The sequence below is a fragment of the Ahaetulla prasina genome, chromosome 3 (genome assembly GCF_028640845.1).
Source record: "Ahaetulla prasina isolate Xishuangbanna chromosome 3, ASM2864084v1, whole genome shotgun sequence".
Taxonomy (NCBI): Eukaryota; Metazoa; Chordata; class Lepidosauria; order Squamata; family Colubridae; genus Ahaetulla; species Ahaetulla prasina.
The window spans coordinates 136,388,966-136,407,781 of NC_080541.1; positions in this window are offsets into that span (position 1 = coordinate 136,388,966).

Below are 18,816 nucleotides of genomic sequence, written 5' to 3' on the forward strand. Positions count from 1 at the left end.
GATAGTTCATATTTTACAAAAATTTTCTTTGTTAATATTGAAATAATAAAACACTTATTTAAAAAGAGTAAGAGTTTGAAAAATTTGGCCAACATTCTATGTATTGATGGAGCACCAGCTCTCAAAGGACAGATTTTTTTATTTTATTTTTAAATGACATTCACAAATATTTGTCATCTCTGGACTTTAAAATATTTTTTTCAAATGTGTGTTTGCTTCATTTAATTTTTGTATATTTTCTGATGGACACTTTAAAGGGAATGTGTGTAGAAACTCTAAATCTGAACATATCAGAGATAACTTTATACTCACACATACAAGCTGAGACAGAATTCCAGCCTATTGCTTTCTATATTATGTAATCCTGTATTTTATCTTGTTCATTAGATAGTACATGTTTTCTACAATTCTAAACATTTTCTATTTTTTTCAGGAACTATCATAGAAAAAGAGACAAAATACAAACACTTATTTCAGAAAACAACATACTTATTTTAGTGCTATGCTAAAAACTATAACCAGGACTAAAGGAATATACAGAAACCTAGCTATATATTTTGTTCTGGCAACATTTCTTTTTCTTTGCAATTGTTGAGAAAAGAATCCTTAGCAAGAGTGTGGTTTATTCAAGGATCAAATATTTAAAAGAGAGATGCTGGAATGCCTCTTTATTCACCAAGCATTTGGGGGGGGGGGGGATTGGAAGCCAAAAGCATCCATTTGAGGCTTAGTATGTACTTTTTTTTTCCTTCATGCTTTTCTACTTAAAAGAAAAGAGGTCATTAAAAAGAATTCAGAATTGTTGGAGAATCTCAATGGCTCCACGCTCCCCAGAGGAGTGTTTGTCCGCTTCAGAGATTTTAAAATATATGGATTTTAACTCCCAGAATTTCCTGGCCAGCTGGGAATTCTGGGAGTTGAAGTCCACACATCTTAAATGTGCTGAGATTGAGCACACCACCCTAGAGCAGGGATCTCCAACCTTGGTCCCTTTAAGACTTGTGGACTTCAACTCCCAGAGTCCCTCAGCCAGCAAAGCTGGCTTAGGAACTCTGGGAGTTGAAGTCCACAAATCTTAAAGGGACCAAGGTTGGAGACCCCTGCCCTAGAAAAACTAACATTAAAAAGAGTGTCTCTTCACTTCAGTGATGGTTCAGCTTTCAACTCCTTTCCTAAGGGCAACTTTCATTTAGCTTTTTTGATGAAAATTAAAGAGCCAGAGTGAAGTTTCAAATTACTAGAGGATTCTTTAAGCAAGCAACTTCCCTTGACAGAATTAAACCGCTGCCATATGAGGCCCAGTTATTCTGTTGTTTCACTACTGCCTTCTTGGGCAGTTGAAGTTTCTTGATGTGAAGCAGTAAATTTTCTTCACCAGGTATCTTCGGTCCTTTAAACTAGAGGTGGACAACCCTTAGTCGTAGCTCTCATACAGTCCTCCTAGCCCCTCAGACTGCACAACAATTTTCATGGGTTATTACAGTATATAGAAATAAAAAGCAGACTTAGGAGGCTTATTTTCCCAATCCTTCCACAAAAACGTAAAGAGGGGGAAACAGACATTCTGGGTATACTTTTTGGGAATTATTATTTTGTCACCATCACACCTTGCTTTATCTCTCAGAAACTATTTAAAAAATTAATAAACATCTACTAGTTCTCACAGTTTTAATTCCAATTTCTGTGGACGCCGTTCCATATTTAAGAAGTTCCTAAGCATGCCTATCATCCCTGTCACGTTTTAATTTTTTTCATTTATAAGCTTTGTTTGATGAATTAAGACATAAATTAAATTAAAAATAAAAATAAAAACAATATGTCCTCCTCTGTTGTAAATGATCTCCTGCTGTTTCTTGAATTCATCCAGGAAGAGCATTTTGTAGTTCTTGGGCCATATGGTGAGCTGGCTAATGAATGTAATCAGGGAAAGACAAAATGGGAATAATTAAAACCTAAATTGAGTATTCAAAATAATAATCCCAGATTTTTCTTAAATTCATGAATTAATTTTGTTACCATCTATTTTCTTTATCTATTTTGAAAGCCACTAACTTGCAGGTTAACTCATTGAAAGTTGTGTTGGCTGAGGCAATTAGGTTCACAGAAATATTTGAATAAAAGTTATCATCCCATTTTTTTATTTTTATCTGGAGTTACCCAGAATGGAACCAGGAAATGAAAAAAAAAATGATGCTACTGTACTGCTAAACATAAGTTAATGCTATAAAAATCCCTACATTTCTTAGCTGCGTGGACCTCCCTATCTGGTTGACTGCTTATATCAACAACTGCTCCTAGATTTCATGACTATTGTATTTCATAACTATTGTTGTCAATTTCTTTGTTTTTGAAGTTAATTCACCTCCAAAGCAAGTTAATTGCCATAGCTTTCCACATGTCTCCAGCCATACCCAGCAGGACTACGTGATTATCTTAATTCACATAGATGGCACTGCTTTTTTGTCTGAAGTGGAATTTCAAAGTGAATTAGAAGTTCCTGCTTTGAAGAAACATGCAAGAAAAATAGAGGTAACTAAAAAGAGTTTTGATAAGACAGGTAATGATTTCTGAAATAAAAGTTGGAGATTAATCACATTCCTATATGGGGAAAAATAAAACATTAATGTTTTATGAAACTAAGCTTTACATGTAATCTACTATTCGGTGCCACAATGTCCTGTTAAATATGTAAAGAAAATGTCTAGGCGGTGGAAAATTTCCCCCTGAAATTCAGTGGAAGAAAATTCATGAGTTTTTTTCAAGAGATTGGTAAATTTAGATTTTTTTTAAATCCTACCTTTATTATTTTTATAAATAACTCAGGGCAGTAAACATACATAATACTCTTTCTTCCTCTCTCTTTCTCCACAACAGCCCTGTGAGGTGGGTTGGGCTGATTTCATATCTAAGGCAGGAGTAAAACTCACTGTTTCCTAGTTTTAAGAAAACATTTATGAAAATGTGTGTGGAAGGTTAAGCAATACAGTACTGAATATTTCAGGAGAAAATATATATCAATTGCATATATAGGGAGTGGGGCATTTGTAGAACACGGATGAACAATATGAAATACACAGAATTACATATGTATGCAAGTAGTCGAGACAGCACATAAAAAGAAGACATGAAAATAATAGTCCAGAATTTTAATGTAAGAATATAGATCTCCATAAATATCAGTTATGCAGTTCGGAAATGGTTTAAAATTTTGTGCAGTTCTTCTTATGTCCCGGTTTGAGAAACACCAAAAATGCTTTGAAATGAAGTAGGAACATCCAATCTGGTTCATTCTTGAAAACAACCTCCATTTCACATGAATCATAAGAGTTCATTTTTAAAAATGTATTTTCAAGACCAGGAATTAGTGCCAAAATAAGATTTTGCTTCTATCCAATAATTGTCATCTACATACTGTACAAAAATCTGTCTTGTCCTTTAAATCAATCTCACAGAAATTAATCTCTTCAACAAATTTCATTGTGTTCCTCTCATTAGGATTTCATACCATCAAAAACAGGAGAACTCAACTATGGCCAAATCGAGGCCTTATTTTATATTGACCAGATTTTAACATTGGTAAAGTGGGACACCATTGACCGGGGGGGGGGGGGGTTCTAAATTTTTTACTACCGGTTTTGTGGGTGTGGCTTGTTTGATGGGTGTGGCTTGGTGGTCATGTGACTGGGTGGGTGTGGCCAACTTGATGTCACTCACATCAAAGGTTAGGGTGCCTGGCCTCTCCTCGCCTCAATTTGTATCCATCCATCCATCCATCCATCCATCCATCCATCCATCCATCCACCCATCCATCCATCCATCCATCCATCCAATCTGTCTGTGTCTGTATCTGTCTGTCTGTCTATCTATCTATCTATCTATCTAATGTCTGTCTATCAATCATCTATCTATCTATCTATCTATCTATCTATCTATCTATCTATCCATCCATCCATCTATCTATCATCTATCTTTCTATCTTTTTATCTATTATCTATCTATCATCTATCTATCTTTCTATCTTTCTATCTTTCTATTATCTATCTATCTATCTATCTATCTTGCTATCTATCATATGTCTGCCTAACAATCATCTATCTATCTCTCTTTCTATCATCTATCCATCCATCTTCTTTGTCTGTCTCTGTCTATCTATCTTTCTATCATCTATCTATCCATCCATCCATCCATCTTCTGTCTGTCTGTCTCTCTCTCTCTCTAATCTGTCAAATTTGTCATCTGTCAATCTTATCATCTGTCAGTATCTGTCTGTCAGTCAGTCAGTCTGTCAGTCTATCTACCAATCCTTCCTTCCTTCCTTCCATCCACCCACCCACCCATCCATCCATCGATCCATCATCCAGTAGCCTTAAAGCTAAATACAGGTATATGTATGTGATCCCAAGAGTTGGCCCTGCCTACAGGTATCTCTGTCTCGAAACTTCTCCTTAAATCTGAACTGCCTAACTATGCTTGACGGTCCCTTTACAGCAGCGCCCAGTTTTCCCCGCCCCGTCCCACCCTACAAAACGCAAAGTCCTTCCTTGTTCCACAAGTTGACGACAGCCAAAAAAAACAACAACCCAAGAACGTGCTGACGTTGTTGCAGTCTAATAAACTTTTCGCGGCTTTGCCTCCCTTCCCTTCTACAGCGCAGTGATCAAAGATGGCGTAAGACAAGCGCGGCCACCCTCAACCCCCCCCTCCCCCAAAAAAGATCTCTCTCTCCATTTGCTCAGAGTGAGACACTGCCTCCCTTCTGCCGGCTCCTTCATCTTGCAAGAGGGGGACTCTCCAGGTTGCCCTCCTCCCTCCAACCCTCCATCCCTCGGAACCCTCTTCCCTTGGCTCCCGGCTGCTTCCTCGAGGAAGGTGCCTTTTCCCTGGGCAGAGTTGGCTTTGCAGAGCTGGCCTCCGGGCGAGCCCTCCAGAGGGGTCAGCTGGAGTGGCTGGAACGGGGGGGGGGGGGCTGCCGGAGAAAAAGTCCTGACCTGCTCCCCACCTGCCCTGGCGGGGACTTCACACTCATCCTGCCCATCCTTCCCCTCCTTTCTTCCAACTCCTCGCCGCTCCCTTGGAAGGAATCTCCTGTCTTGGGAGCTCCTCTGCCTCCCCGCCAGCCCCAGGTTTGCCAAGGCAGCTTCGGAAGAGGCAAAGTGGAGCCCAAATTGACTGCGTGAAAACTCTGCCTCCTGGTCAGCCAAGGACCCTCGCTCGCTCTCGCTCTCCTGGGTGGGGGGGAGATTCGGCTCTGCCTAAAATGAACGGATGCCGCAAAATGCACCCTCACCTCTTCGGTGCCTCCGCAGGAAGTCTCAATATAGGGACTTTTTCAGAACGCCGCGGGACGCGGGACAAATTTTTAAAAAACGGGATTGTCCCGCCAAAAGCGGTACGTCTGGTCACTATACCTTATTTGGCATTGTGAATTTGCAAGTCATCTTTCTACACAAATAGCTGTCATGTCTTAGCACGACTCTGAAATAAACAGGAATAGTCTTAACCAACTATTTCTCCCTAACAATGTTTGGTGGCTATCATCATACAGCTGATGGATCCATACGTGTGAGGGCTTACTGCCTAAACATTTTGAGGAATCATAACTATCATACAGATTGTCAAACATCCTTCAAATCAGCTACAAAAATACCATAACACAAACCTGCTTCTATACACATACATCCCCTAACTGGGTCAGGCAGTACACACTAAGTTTATTTCTGTGCTGTTTTCATTCGAAGCTTAGCATATGGCAAACATGGGAACGGACTGCTAGAGCTGGGTCCCATTTCCATTTTTTAAAATCATATTTATCATTTTAGTTTGAGGCACTGACTACAATGAAACATCAGTTTGCACAAACAAACAGGCTATCTTCTTGCCACATCCAATCTTAAAACCATGGTAATAACGTGAAACCTTGTTTATTTCAGGCAAACAATATTTACCAATGTAAACCATACCCAAATGGTAGTCTGAAACTTCCTTACCATTCCATTTTCTTTTTTTTTCTTTTTTTCTTTTTTAGATGGGCTTTCCCTGTTAAAAAAATATATCCACATATAATTCAAAGTGTCTTGTTTAAAACTTTATAGCTGGTAGCTTAATATATATTTTTCTGTGCTTTGAGTACAAAGGCTATATTGTGCTTTTGTTGGCATCCTTGCTAGTCTGCATGCCAGCGGCATAATTTTCTTCTCTGCAATATGTCAGAGCTATGAGTGCCGAGGGCTCAACAGGTGGCGCTTGGATAAAGTTCTGGCAAATCAAAGAGGTCATGTGGTTATTTCTTTTGTCAAATTATAATTAAATGCAGAACAGAGTCAAATGAATCTCATATTTTTCCTGGTTCAAAACAGAGTGTGAAATTAAATATAATCAGTTTCTAAGGCATAGGCACATCCCGGTGGAAGTTGGCTCCTTATACAAACATACAGCACCTTAACTTTGATCTGGAATAAGACCAATTGTGTGCAAAATGTTCCTCCTGAAAAGATATTGGTGTCAACATTGCTTTAAAATATTTTAATTTTTTTTCAGCCTCTGACATAATTTAAACATGCTTCATTCATCAGTTTGAGTGAAGCTGTCAAACTGCCCCCCTCAAAACCCTTCTTATCAATTTAATCTCCTTCATTGTGAGGGGAAAAAGAGGAATTATTTTATTATAAGCAAAGATGCTGGTCTTGTCCTTTCCATCATCGCTAGCTCTGGAGGAAAACTATATCCCATCTCCCCATAGCTATTCCTGTTTTTCCTACTTGATACATACCCATGTCTTCTTGCTAACCTTACCTTTCTGTTCTTCTCAAATTTAAAGGGCTCCTGGGATTCTGAAGTCCAATGTCAGATTAGTACATTAAAATATTTATGCACAATCTGTGAATGACTTGTCTGGGTGAACATTTTTGGAATAAGAAATGAAGGGCGTCCTTACTTCAAAACTCACCTGGTAGAATGATGCTTAAAAATGGTTTATTCTTGTTGGTTCAGTTTCCATCTTATCAGAGATCACATCAATATGATAGCATCATACAACCATAATTTCGGGTGGGGATCCAGTTCCTGCGCATGCTCGTGGCGGTAAGTTAATAGGTCCGAGGGTCACGGGGGGTGTTGTGTTCCATCGGTTGAGGGTGGTGCTATTTCCACGGTAAGGGGGAGGGGTAGATATGGCGGAAGTGGGGGCTCATATCGTGTTATGGGGACGCGCGCTCGGTGTTTGCAGGCGATCGCGCGTCCCGAGCCCTCAAACTTCTCCCGTTCCCCGGATGGTCAGGACCCTCAGAGCCCTGGCCTTCGGCTGATGTTGTGCAACGCACGGTCCGTGGTCAATAAGGCCCCCCTGATTTATGATCTTATCCAGGGGGGTGCCGCGGACCTTATGGGCGTTACAGAGACCTGGTTGGGCACAGAAGGGGGCGTGCCCCTTGTTCAAATGTGCCCGCCGGGTTTCCGGGCATTTCATCAGCCGAGGGGCCAGGGTAGGGGTGGTGGGGTGGCGGTTGTGATTAGAGAGAGTCTGGAGCCGAGGGAGACCACTGTACCTCAGATTGCCGGGTGTGAATCCCTCTTTGTGAGATGGGGTCATAGATGTCAGATGGGCTTGCTGGTCGCCTACCTGGCTCCTTGCTGCATGACAGCTGCCCTGCCCGAGCTCCTGGAGGTGCTTGCTGGGGTGGCAGTTGAGACCCCCAGACTTTTAGTCATGGGGGACTTTAACTTGCCATCTTCCGGCTCGTCATCGACAGCAGCTAGGGAGTTCACGGCTTCCATGACGGCCTTGGACCTGACTCAAGTAGCGGATGGCCCTACTCACATTGGGGGTGGCACTCTGGACCTGATTTTTATCTCTGGTCAGTGGTTGAGAGATCTGGATTTGAAGGAAATAGTCATTGAACCTTTGTCATGGTCAGATCACTCTCTCCTTCGCCTGGACTTTCTGACCGCCATTCAACACCGCAGGGAGACGGAGCCAATACGTTGGTTCCGTCCCAGGCGCCTGATGGACCCGGAGAGGTTCCGGACGGAGCTTGGGCCATTTCCTGAGGGTCTGGCTCACGGCACGGTTGAGGGACTTGTTGCGGCCTGGGAACGGGCCGCGGCGGGGGCCTTAGACCGTGTCGTGCCTTTGCAGCCTCTGACCCGGCGCAGGTCCCAACTGGCTCCTTGGTTCTCCGAGGAGCTGAGGGGGATGAAGCGCCGGAGAAGACGCCTAGAGAGTTCCTGGAGGTCTAGCCGTTCGGAGGCTGATCGGACACTAGTGAAGTCCTATAATAGGACTTACCTAGTGGCATTGAGGGAAGCGAGGCATTGCTACGCCTCCTCCCTCATTGCGTCGGCAGATAACCGCCCAGCCGCCCTGTTTCGGGTGACCCGTTCCCTCCTTCATCAGGGGGAGCGGGATGACCCGTTACAGGGACGTGCTGAGGAGTTTAACGGTTATCTATACGATAAAATCGTTCAGCTTCGGGACGGTCTGGACCAAAATTGCGGTGACTCAGGGGAGGTGTCTGAGGGTGGTCTTGGTGACATTGTATGGGATGAGTTTGACCCTGTGGCTCCCGAGGACATGGACAGGTTGTTGGGTAGGTTGAATGCCACCACATGTTTACTGGACCCGTGCCCCTCCTGGTTGGTGCTGGCCACTCAGGAGGTGACACGAGGCTGGCTCCAGGCAATTACGAGTGCTTCTTTGGTGGAGGGAGTCTTCCCGGCCGCCTTGAAAGAGGCGGTGGTGAGACCCCTCCTCAAGAAGCCTGCCTTGGACCCGGCTGTTTTAGGTAACTATCGTCCGGTCTCCAACCTTCGCTTCGCGGCGAAGGTTGTAGAGAGTATGGTGGCATATCAGTTTCCCTTACACCTGGATGAAACTGTCTATCTAGACCCGTTCCAGTCCGGTTTCCGGCCCGGTTACAGCACTGAGACGGCTTTGGTCGCGTTGGTGGATGATCTCTGGAGGGCCAGGGATAGGGGTTGTTCCTCTGCCCTGGTCCTATTAGACCTCTCAGCGGCTTTTGATACCATCGACCATGGTATCCTGCTGCGCCGGTTGGATTGGTTGGGAGTGGGAGGCACCGTTTACCGGTGGTTCTCCTCCTATCTCTCCGATCGGTCGCAGACGGTGTTGACAGGGGGGCAGAGGTCGGCTCCGAGGCGCCTCACTTGTGGGGTGCCGCAGGGGTCGATTCTTTCGCCCCTTCTGTTCAACATCTATATGAAGCCGCTGGGTGAGATCATCAGTGGCTTTGGTGTGAGGTACCAGCTGTACGCGGATGACACCCAGCTGTACTTTTCCACACCGGGCCACCCCAACGAAGCTATCGAAGTGCTGTCCCGGTGTCTGGAAGCCGTACGGGTCTGGATGGGGAGAAACAGGCTCAAGCTCAATCCCTCCAAGACAGAGTGGCTGTGGATGCCGGCATCCCGGTACAGTCAGCTGAGTCTACGGCTGACTGTCGGAGGCGAGTCATTGGCCCCGATGGAGAGGGTGCGCAACTTGGGCGTCCTCCTGGATGAACGGCTGTCTTTTGAAGATCATTTGACGGCCGTCTCCAGGAGAGCTTTTTACCAGGTTCGCCTGGTGCACCAGTTGCGCCCCTTTCTAGACCGGGATGCCCTATGCACGGTCACTCACGCCCTCGTGACGTCTCGCCTGGATTACTGCAATGCTCTCTACATGGGGCTCCCCTTGAAGGGCATCCGGAGACTGCAGTTAGTTCAGAATGCGGCTGCGGGTGATAGAGGGAGCCCCCCGTGGCTCCCGCGTGACACCTATCCTGCGCAGACTGCACTGGCTACCTGTGGCCTTCCGGGTGCGCTTCAAGGTTTTGGTAACCATCTTTAAAGCGCTCCATGGCATAGGGCCGGGTTACTTACGGGACCGCCTACTGCTACCGAATACCTCTCACCGACCCGTGCGCTCTCACAGAGAGGGACTCCTCAGGGTGCCGTCAGCTAGGCAGTGTCGTCTGGCGACACCCAGGGGAAGGGCCTTCTCTGTGGGGGCTCCCACCCTCTGGAACGAACTCCCCCCAGGACTTCGTCAACTTCCGGACCTCCGAACCTTCCGCCGCGAGCTTAAAACATATTTATTCATTTGCGCAGGACTGGGCTAGGTTTTAAATTTGTATTGATTTTAATTGGTTTTAGTATTTATATCATTTTAATTAATTTGGCTTTAGAATAAGTTTTTTAATTGTGATCTTAATCTGTATTTATATGTTTTTATTGGCCTGTGAACCGCCCTGAGTCCTTCGGGAGATAGGGCGGTATACAAATTTGATTAAATAAATAAATAAAATAATTTGTTCCCTAACTTTGGTCGCAAACCGATTTGGTCATGACCCGAACCTAATTTTGGAAATTTGGAAATTTGCTTACAAAAAAAATGGTGCGGAAGGGAAAATCGGCTGCAGGGGAAAAAATTGTGAATTTTTTGGTTGGAACCCAATTAGGTCGTGGTCAGAAGCATTTGTGACAAGAGGTTCTACTGTACTATCTAACAATGTCAGAAAGCCAAATTAGAAGTTAAAGTGGCTCCTGTCAGCCCAAGTACAAATTTTATTCTGCCTTACATTCTTTCTAAACCATGAGGAAAAATGTCAGGGATTTTGGAAGGCAGATTATTCTTTATAGATACTAGAATGAATCTTATTTCATACAACCTTTTACAAAAGATTGTATGAAATAAGACTACAAGTAACCCAACCCAGGCTAAAGTCCTCATTAAAATCATGCCAGTACCTCTGAATTAAAAATGAAATAAAACATCCTTCATATGGTTAATAAATGCTTAAGCTGCTTTCAGAATCTTCCAGGTTATAATCTAAGTGCTTCATGAAAAAGATCCTGACCCTTACCTTCACCAAACAAGTTTGAGTCAACAGGAAACTCAGAATAGCATCATGGAAAACCTGGAACTATAAACCATTGGGAATTCCAGAATAACCAAACTAAAATGAATTGGCAAATGTGTGGTTCATTCTGCTTTGGGAACACCCATCATAATATGAGTATTTACTGGGGCACAATATGTTATGCAAGCACAGCCACTATATTTTGTTGTCCCAATTTTAATCAAGTCATGAAGAACATTTAATCCAAGCATACAAAAGAAGTTACTAACAAAAAAACCCAACCCTTTCTCTATTGCTGTTTGGGGAATCACAGGTCCCTCAAGAGAGACCAAATGGAAGGGAAGGGGAAGGATCTATGCTTGATGGAGGGGACCGGCAAGTAGGAGAGGAAAGGGCAGGTATGGAGCTCTATGGTAGGAGGTAACAGCATGCTACATGAGGGTAATGGATGGGAACTGGTGTTCCATGTAGTCAATATTTCCTCATCCCACGTGACATAATTAAAATGAGAGTGTGAGGCTGTATAGCAGGACAAATGAAGCCTTGCAGGTCATTACATCCCTCACTAGCAAATATTTGAAAAGAAATTTCCCCATGAAAGAAATTAGTTTCCTCCTCTATTCTTTCATCCAGCTTCAGCTTAGTTTCAACATCAGGTTGACATTGAAATGAGGGCTTTGCTACAAGGATATCTACTCAACAAACTGTTAATATGGATGCTGGCATCCCGGTACAGTCAGCTGCAACCGCTGCTGACTGTTGGGGGCGAATCATTGGCCCAATGGAGAGGGTGCGCAATCTAGGCTTTCTCCTGGATGGACGGTTGTCTTTTGAAGAGCATTTGGCAACCGTCTCCAGGAGAGCCTTCTACCAGGTACGCCTGGTTCGCCAGTTGCACCTCTTTCTAGACCGGGATTCCCTATGCACGGTCACTCATGCGCTCGTCACCTCTCACCTAGACTACCGCAATGCTCTCTACATGGGGCTCCCCTTGAAGAGCACCCGGAGGCTCCAGTTGGTCCAGAATGCAGCTGCGCGGATGATAGAGGGAGCCTCTCGTGGCTCCCATATAACACCTCTCCTGCGCAAGCTGCACTGGCTACCTGTGGTCTTCCGGGTGCACTTCAAGGTGTTGGTTACCACTTTAAAGCGCTCCATGGCATAGGACCCGGATATCTACGGGACCGCCTTCTGTTACCATATGCCTCCCACCGACCGGTGCGCTCCCATAGAGATGGTCTCCTCAGGCTGCCGTCAGCCAAACAATGCCGGCTGGCGACCCCCAGGGGGAGAGCCTTCTCTGTGGGGGCACCTACCCTCTGGAATGAGCTTCCTCCTGGACTCCGTCAACTTCCTGACCTCCGGGCCTTTCGCTGCGAGCTGAAGACGTATTTATTCTTCCGAGCAGGACTGGCATAATATGGATTTTAAATTGGATTTTAAACGGAGTTTTATATCATGTCTTTTATAGTTTTAATTTGGCCAAGGTTGAATAAGTTTTTTAAATAGGTTTTATTGTATTTTGTACTGTATTTTTATCTGGCTGTTAACTGCCCTGAGTCCTTCAGGAGAAGGGCGGTATAAAAATTAAATTATTATTATTTTTATTTTTTTTATTATTTTTATTTTTATTTTTATTATTATTATTATTATTATTATTATTATTATTATTATTATTATTATTATTATTATTATTATTATTATTATAGGCCAACTTAGCATGGACTAAGTGGGACATGGATAAACTGTGATCTGGGCTAGCCTTGTCTGGATGATCATTGGGAAGCCTACCAAGAGGTGTTTAAAAGCTGGGTAGCATGAAAAGCAAGAGCTTCTTACTTCCAGAAACTTCTTCTCTCCTGGTGGCATATTTCCATTTGCCTCAACTGAAAGGCAGAGATAGAGACATAGGATGGACGAAACAAGCCCAAGATCCTTCAGTGTGTCCTCACTCTCTAGTCTATTGCTATTCGTTGAGATGCCATAGAATAATAGGGAGGTTACATAGCATCAAGAAGTAACAGGAATGTGGGAGCTGGTGAGCTGGGCTGAAAGACTAACACATATCCCAATGTAAAGGGAGGCAGAACATCAATTCTGCCTGGTTTTCCATATTTTGCTGCTTGAGCTGGTTGTAGAAACTGTTTCCTTCTCCATAAGCCTCCCTTGTCTTGCTCAGGTGCTGCACATGGATGGGCTCCAGAACAAGACTGGCCTATCCCTTTCTTGGCAGTCATTTATCCATCTCTTGGCACATCCCAAAAGGGCTGGCCTGACTCTTTCCATCCCCAACTGCTTTCAAAAATAGATAAAGCTTAAGTGCCAAGCTCAGATCTTCAATGCGATTCAGACTACCCAAGCTTTCATGTTTCTCTTTGTTTATATTTGATAAACACCAAATGACAAATGTGTTCTTTTGATGTGGCAGGATATATTTATTTAATTATTTTTAGTGTACTTTCCATTAAATGCTATCTGAAATTGCAGAAGTTATAGCCTTTTCTGACAGGGTGGTACATGCCAAATTGAAGACAAAAGTTGACTGAGTGTTTAATCCTTCGCGATCTACCAATATAATTTTATTGTTGTTGTTATTTCTTTGCAATGAATAATTTTCATTTTCCCACAGGACAGTTGCTTTATAAGTAATTCCACATCTTATTTTAAATTTATCTGGACCCTTAGTCCAGTCTAACTTTCTAAAATTAAGGTTTTAATCACCTTTTGCTGTTTATTCAAAAAGAAAGAAAGTTCTTCAATTTGTAGTTAAAACTTCTTTTGTTAAGGATCGAAGGAAACTTACCCAATGTCAGGCCTACCCAAGAACAACATAGATCAATAAAGCTAAAGTTTAGTTCTTTATTTACTTATATCCAATAGACAGAATCTTGCCAGACTAAACCTGTACTACTCTCTCCCCAATGGATATGCCCTGGGAGATTGTAGGGAGTGGCTATCCTTACTCTCTGTCTCCTGTCTAGTTTTAGACCAGTGATGGTGAACTTTTTGGCGCTGTGTGCCAAAAAGGGAGAGCATGTGCGCATGTGTCAGGGCTACAACCCAGAAGAGGAACTAACCAGGATAAATGCGCACACCCGAAAATGAACTTCCGGTTTCAGCTAATGAACTTCCGGTTTCGGTCAGCTACTCTTCTGGGTTTCTGGCACGCATGCGCATGCGATGATCAGCTGGCCGGCGCGCATGCTCATTCAGGAAAACGGAAGCCCAGTTCTTCTATTTTCCAGTACTGCTGCATGCAAAAAGGCGAGCTGATCGTCATGTATGCATGTGTGCCAGAAACTCAGAAGACAAATGGGCGATGCCGCAAGTGCCAGGCAACATGGCTCCGCATGCCACTTCGGGCACACATGCCATAGGCTCGCCATCATGGTTCTAGACTGTGTTACCTCTTGTCTCACCCCACCCCTCCACCTCCTTGGAATTTGCTCTCTCCTTCCTGGAAACTGCCACTTCACTGTAGTTTATTATATCTGGTGCAGTAAAATTTGTCAATGCAAAGATTCCTAAAAAGGAAATTAACAAGCAATTTCTAAGAGTGATTAGGAAAGAAAGTATACAAACTTAGTGTCCTTTCAATGGTGCCAAATGCAGTTTGAGCAAGATGGATTTCTCTTATCCCACAGAGCAATACACCCACTGGAGACCACTAACTTGCAGTCTCCTGAGAAGGAGCAGTTGTCTGGAGCACTTGTGGGTGATCTCAAGCCGTCTCTTTGTCTGGAGAGGCATGACTGAAGAGCTAGTCTACCTGCTGGCTCTTCAGTTCACCATGATTGTTGGCTCCAATATTCAGAGCCATTTTCAGTTTACCATTTCTTCCTCCAGAAGTCAGAGAAGTAATACCTTTCTTAAAAATATTCTGTGCCACCAAATTAAACTAAACTAAACTAAACTAAACTAACTAAACTAAACTAAACTAAACTAAACTAAACTAAACCAAACCAAACCAAACCAAACCCAACCCAACCCAACCCAACCCAACCCAACCCCATGTTTCTCCATGAGAACGGTTTGGTATAAATGATTTCAATGTGGGGCACAGATATGACTGCTTTTCCTTTTCTTCCTGGCAGTTCACTTTAACAATATGAAAGTATTTTTTTAATACACAGACTTGTGAAATATCTGCCCTGGTTCCTGCATAGAGTATAGTAAATGACATATTATTTTTAAACATAATATAAGGAAGAATATTCTACAGCCCAACCTATGTCTCTTTTCTTGGTGTACATAACAGAGTATCATGTTCTCCAAGCTCATGATGGGCAGTTTATGGGTAACAGCACACAAGGCATCCTGGTTGTTTATCAGGAAGCGTGAAGACTCTTGCTCCCATGTCTCTTGAGGTGAAACTTAATCTGTTTTATTAAAATGAAGAAAGATGCAAAAGGAGATAAAATTCTTCTTTAAAGAAATATGTGTGGGCCACAATGTGGAAGCAAGAATGTACATCTATGTCAACATTTTCTGATGACTTTCCTTTGGAGCCATCTGTCTCAATGCAGGAGTCCTCCCAATCATAACCAGGAGGCTTGGGTGAAGAGTTCAGTTTCAACCCTGAGCACTCCCCACCCCCTCCAGCTGTCAAAACTATTGTACTTGGGCTCTGGCATGTGTAACATTAAATTCCACACTGCCAAGAAAGAAAAAGAAAGTGGGGAGCTATATAAACTCTGTGCAATTTATCATTGATCAAATAGACCCGATGGCTGGATTTTTTTTCTCGGTTTCTTTTTTCTTTCTGGTCTTCCTGGGAAACAAAGATTTTAGGCCATGCTTAAGTGTAAAACTAATAAGCAAAAAAGCAGGAGGACGATATACAGCAAGTAAAATTCCATGTCATAGTTCATGATTCATACTAAATGAGTATGTTCCCTATCTCAGTACATAAGAAATCTACCTTGAATAAGGTAAAACATAAGAAGTAGTAGCAATAATCAATAAAATAAGATGAAACATCCACCAAAGAGACAAGTAAATTCAGGATCCCTGGAAAAGAGAAAATTGAAGTTGTTAAAATAACAGTTTATTTATTGTTTTACTATCTTTCATCCACAGCACTATAAAAATTACCATTTCAAATGCCCTAATTTGATACCTGATTGTAAAAAGTCAAGACACACATCAGCTAGATAAGTGAACCATATTGGTGGAGCTAAGTAGAAAAATCTCCAGTTCTACTTTCTGAAGACAAACTTGAAGGTAGAAACTGAACCAAAAGTAGTTCAAATCTACAAAACTGGTGCAGAACATACTTTGTCCATATTTTAAGGCAGACCAATTGAAATTGATGTCACATAAGACCGGATGCACCCTGGGTACTTCATTGGAACCATTATCAATCAGAGCATCCAATGGAAATTATTCGGCTTCAGTGATGATTAAGTCACATTTAGCAATTTAGTGATTTAGTCATCTAGTGTGTAAGATGATGATGCTCAAATAAAAGGCAACAATAATTACCATTCTTGTCCCCAAATGTGAAAGGTAAAAACATAGGACAGGGTGTTTATTTAATTGAATGGACTCAATGTTTTCGTAATGTTTATTTGGAAAATAAGAAACATGGGACAAAGATGAGAATCAGGAAGCATGTAAATTTTAGTCTTGCCACTGCCATGATTTCATTAGTTAATTTGAAGCAAGCAAAATATGGTACTGATTTATTTTACAGGATTTTCATACTGGAATCCTAGGTAATTTTTGTAAATGTTATGTAAATGCTTCAAAGTGCAATACAGCAGTGAAGAGCTCGGAAACCTGGGGGAAATTTGGGAAGAATGCTGCTTCTCCCAAATCCCATCCAGTGCCAAGGGAAGTGAAGAAAATCATACAGTGTATCAATAAATTACTAATGACACCATCTCTCATATGCAATGATATCAGCAGCTGTGGCTTTCACAGCTTGCTATGGCAACCAGTGGTGGCATTTGTGATGAACAATGCTCTTCAGCAATTGGAACATTTATGAGTATGTTTGCTTATGTATTTATTTTCATTCATTCATTTTCACTGAGCTCATTCATTTTCACTGAGAAAATGAGCTTTCTGATTGCATGTGTGTGAATATGTATTTGTTTCAGGGGTGAGATCCAGCAGGTTCTGACAGGTTCTGGAGAACCGGTAACGGAAATTTTGAGTAGTTCAGAGAATTGGCAAATACCACCTCTGGCTGGCCCCAAATGGGGTGGGAATGGAGATTTTTGGGGAAGGAATGGGGATTTTGGCCTCTCACCGACCCGTGCGCTCTCACAGAGAGGGACTCCTCAGGGTGCCGTCGGCCAGGCAGTGCCGACTGGCGACACCCAGGGGAAGGGCCTTTTCTGTGGGGGCTCCCACCCTCTGGAACGAGCTTCCCCCAGGACTTCACCAACTTCTTGACCTTCGAACCTTCCGCCGCGAGCTTAAGACACATCTATTTATTTGCGCAGGACTGGACTAGAATTTTTAAATTTTTAAATGTTTAAATTTTAAATCTGGTTTTAATGGGGTTTTATTATTTATATCTCTATTTTAAATATTCGGCCTATGTAATAAGTTTTTTAAATTAATGTTTTACTCTGTATATATATATGTTTTTATATGGCTGTAAACCGCCCTGAGTCCCTAGGGAGATAGGGCGGTATAAAAGTGTGAATAATAAATAGATAAATAAATAAATAAATAAATAAAAATTTTGTAGTATCCTTCCCCTGCCATGCCCACTAAGCACATCCACCAAGCCACACCATGCCCACCAAGCCACGCCCACAGAACCAGTAGTAAAAAAAATTGAATTCCACCACCGATTTGTTTGTATGCATTCTCCTGCTTTTGATGTACCTCTGTGAACATTTCCAGAAGCTACAGAGTTTCTTCCATTCCATGGCTTCCTTTGCCTGAAGAAAACCTCTTTAGAAACAAAAGGAGCTGCGATATCCACAGGGAGAAGACGGTGTCTGTTATTTGAAGAAAATGTTTCAATTGTTCCACTAGGTTCAAATAATATTCAGGCAGTGCTGAAATATCTTTCTTCATCTCAGCCATTCACTTCCCAAAACTTGTTATCACTTAATTGTAAATTGTTATTTCATTGACTTTGTTGTTTTACTAGCTGCATATTGAATCTGTATTTCTCATGATTTTTATTTTTTTTTATTTTTGAAGGCAGAGTAGTCAATAACAGAAGGTCCATTTTTCTTTTCATAAAAAGCAAATCTTGCATTATCTAACTCAAAAGTTTGGGGCTTCTGCTCTTATTCCACCGCCTTCCCTCAAAGAAGTTCATAGAAGTTTCTAATATTGGTGAAGGGAGCATGTTGGAATGTATTTTGCATAAAAATAATGCAATTTGTAAAAATAATGCAATTAAGTAGTGGAAATAATAATAACAACAATAACAATAACAACAACCACAGAGTTGGAAGGGACCTTGGAAGTCTTCTAGTCCAACCCCCTGCCCAGGCAGGAAACCCTACACCATTTCAGACAAATGGTTATCCAACATCTTCTTTAACATTTCCAGTGTTGGAGCAGTCACAACTTCTGCAGGCAAGTCGTTCCACTTATTAATTGTTCTGTCAGGAAATTTCTCCTTAGTTCTAAGTTGCTTCTCTCCTTGATTAGTTTCCACCTTTTGCTTCTTGTTCTACCCTCAGGTGCTTTGGAGAATAATTTGACTCCCTTCTTTGTGGCAACCCCTGAGATATTGGAACACTGCTATCATGTCTCCCCTAGTCCTTCTTTTCATTAAACTAGACATACCCAGTTCCTGCAACTGTTCTTTATATGTTTTAGCCTCCAGTCCCCTAATCATCTTTGTTGCTCTTCTCTGCACTCTTTCTAGAGTCTCAACATCTTTTTTACATTGTGGTGACCAAAACTGAATTCAATATTCCAAGTGTGGCCTTACCAAGGCATTACCAAGGCAAATGAGAAGGAAGAATCATTTCTCTGAATG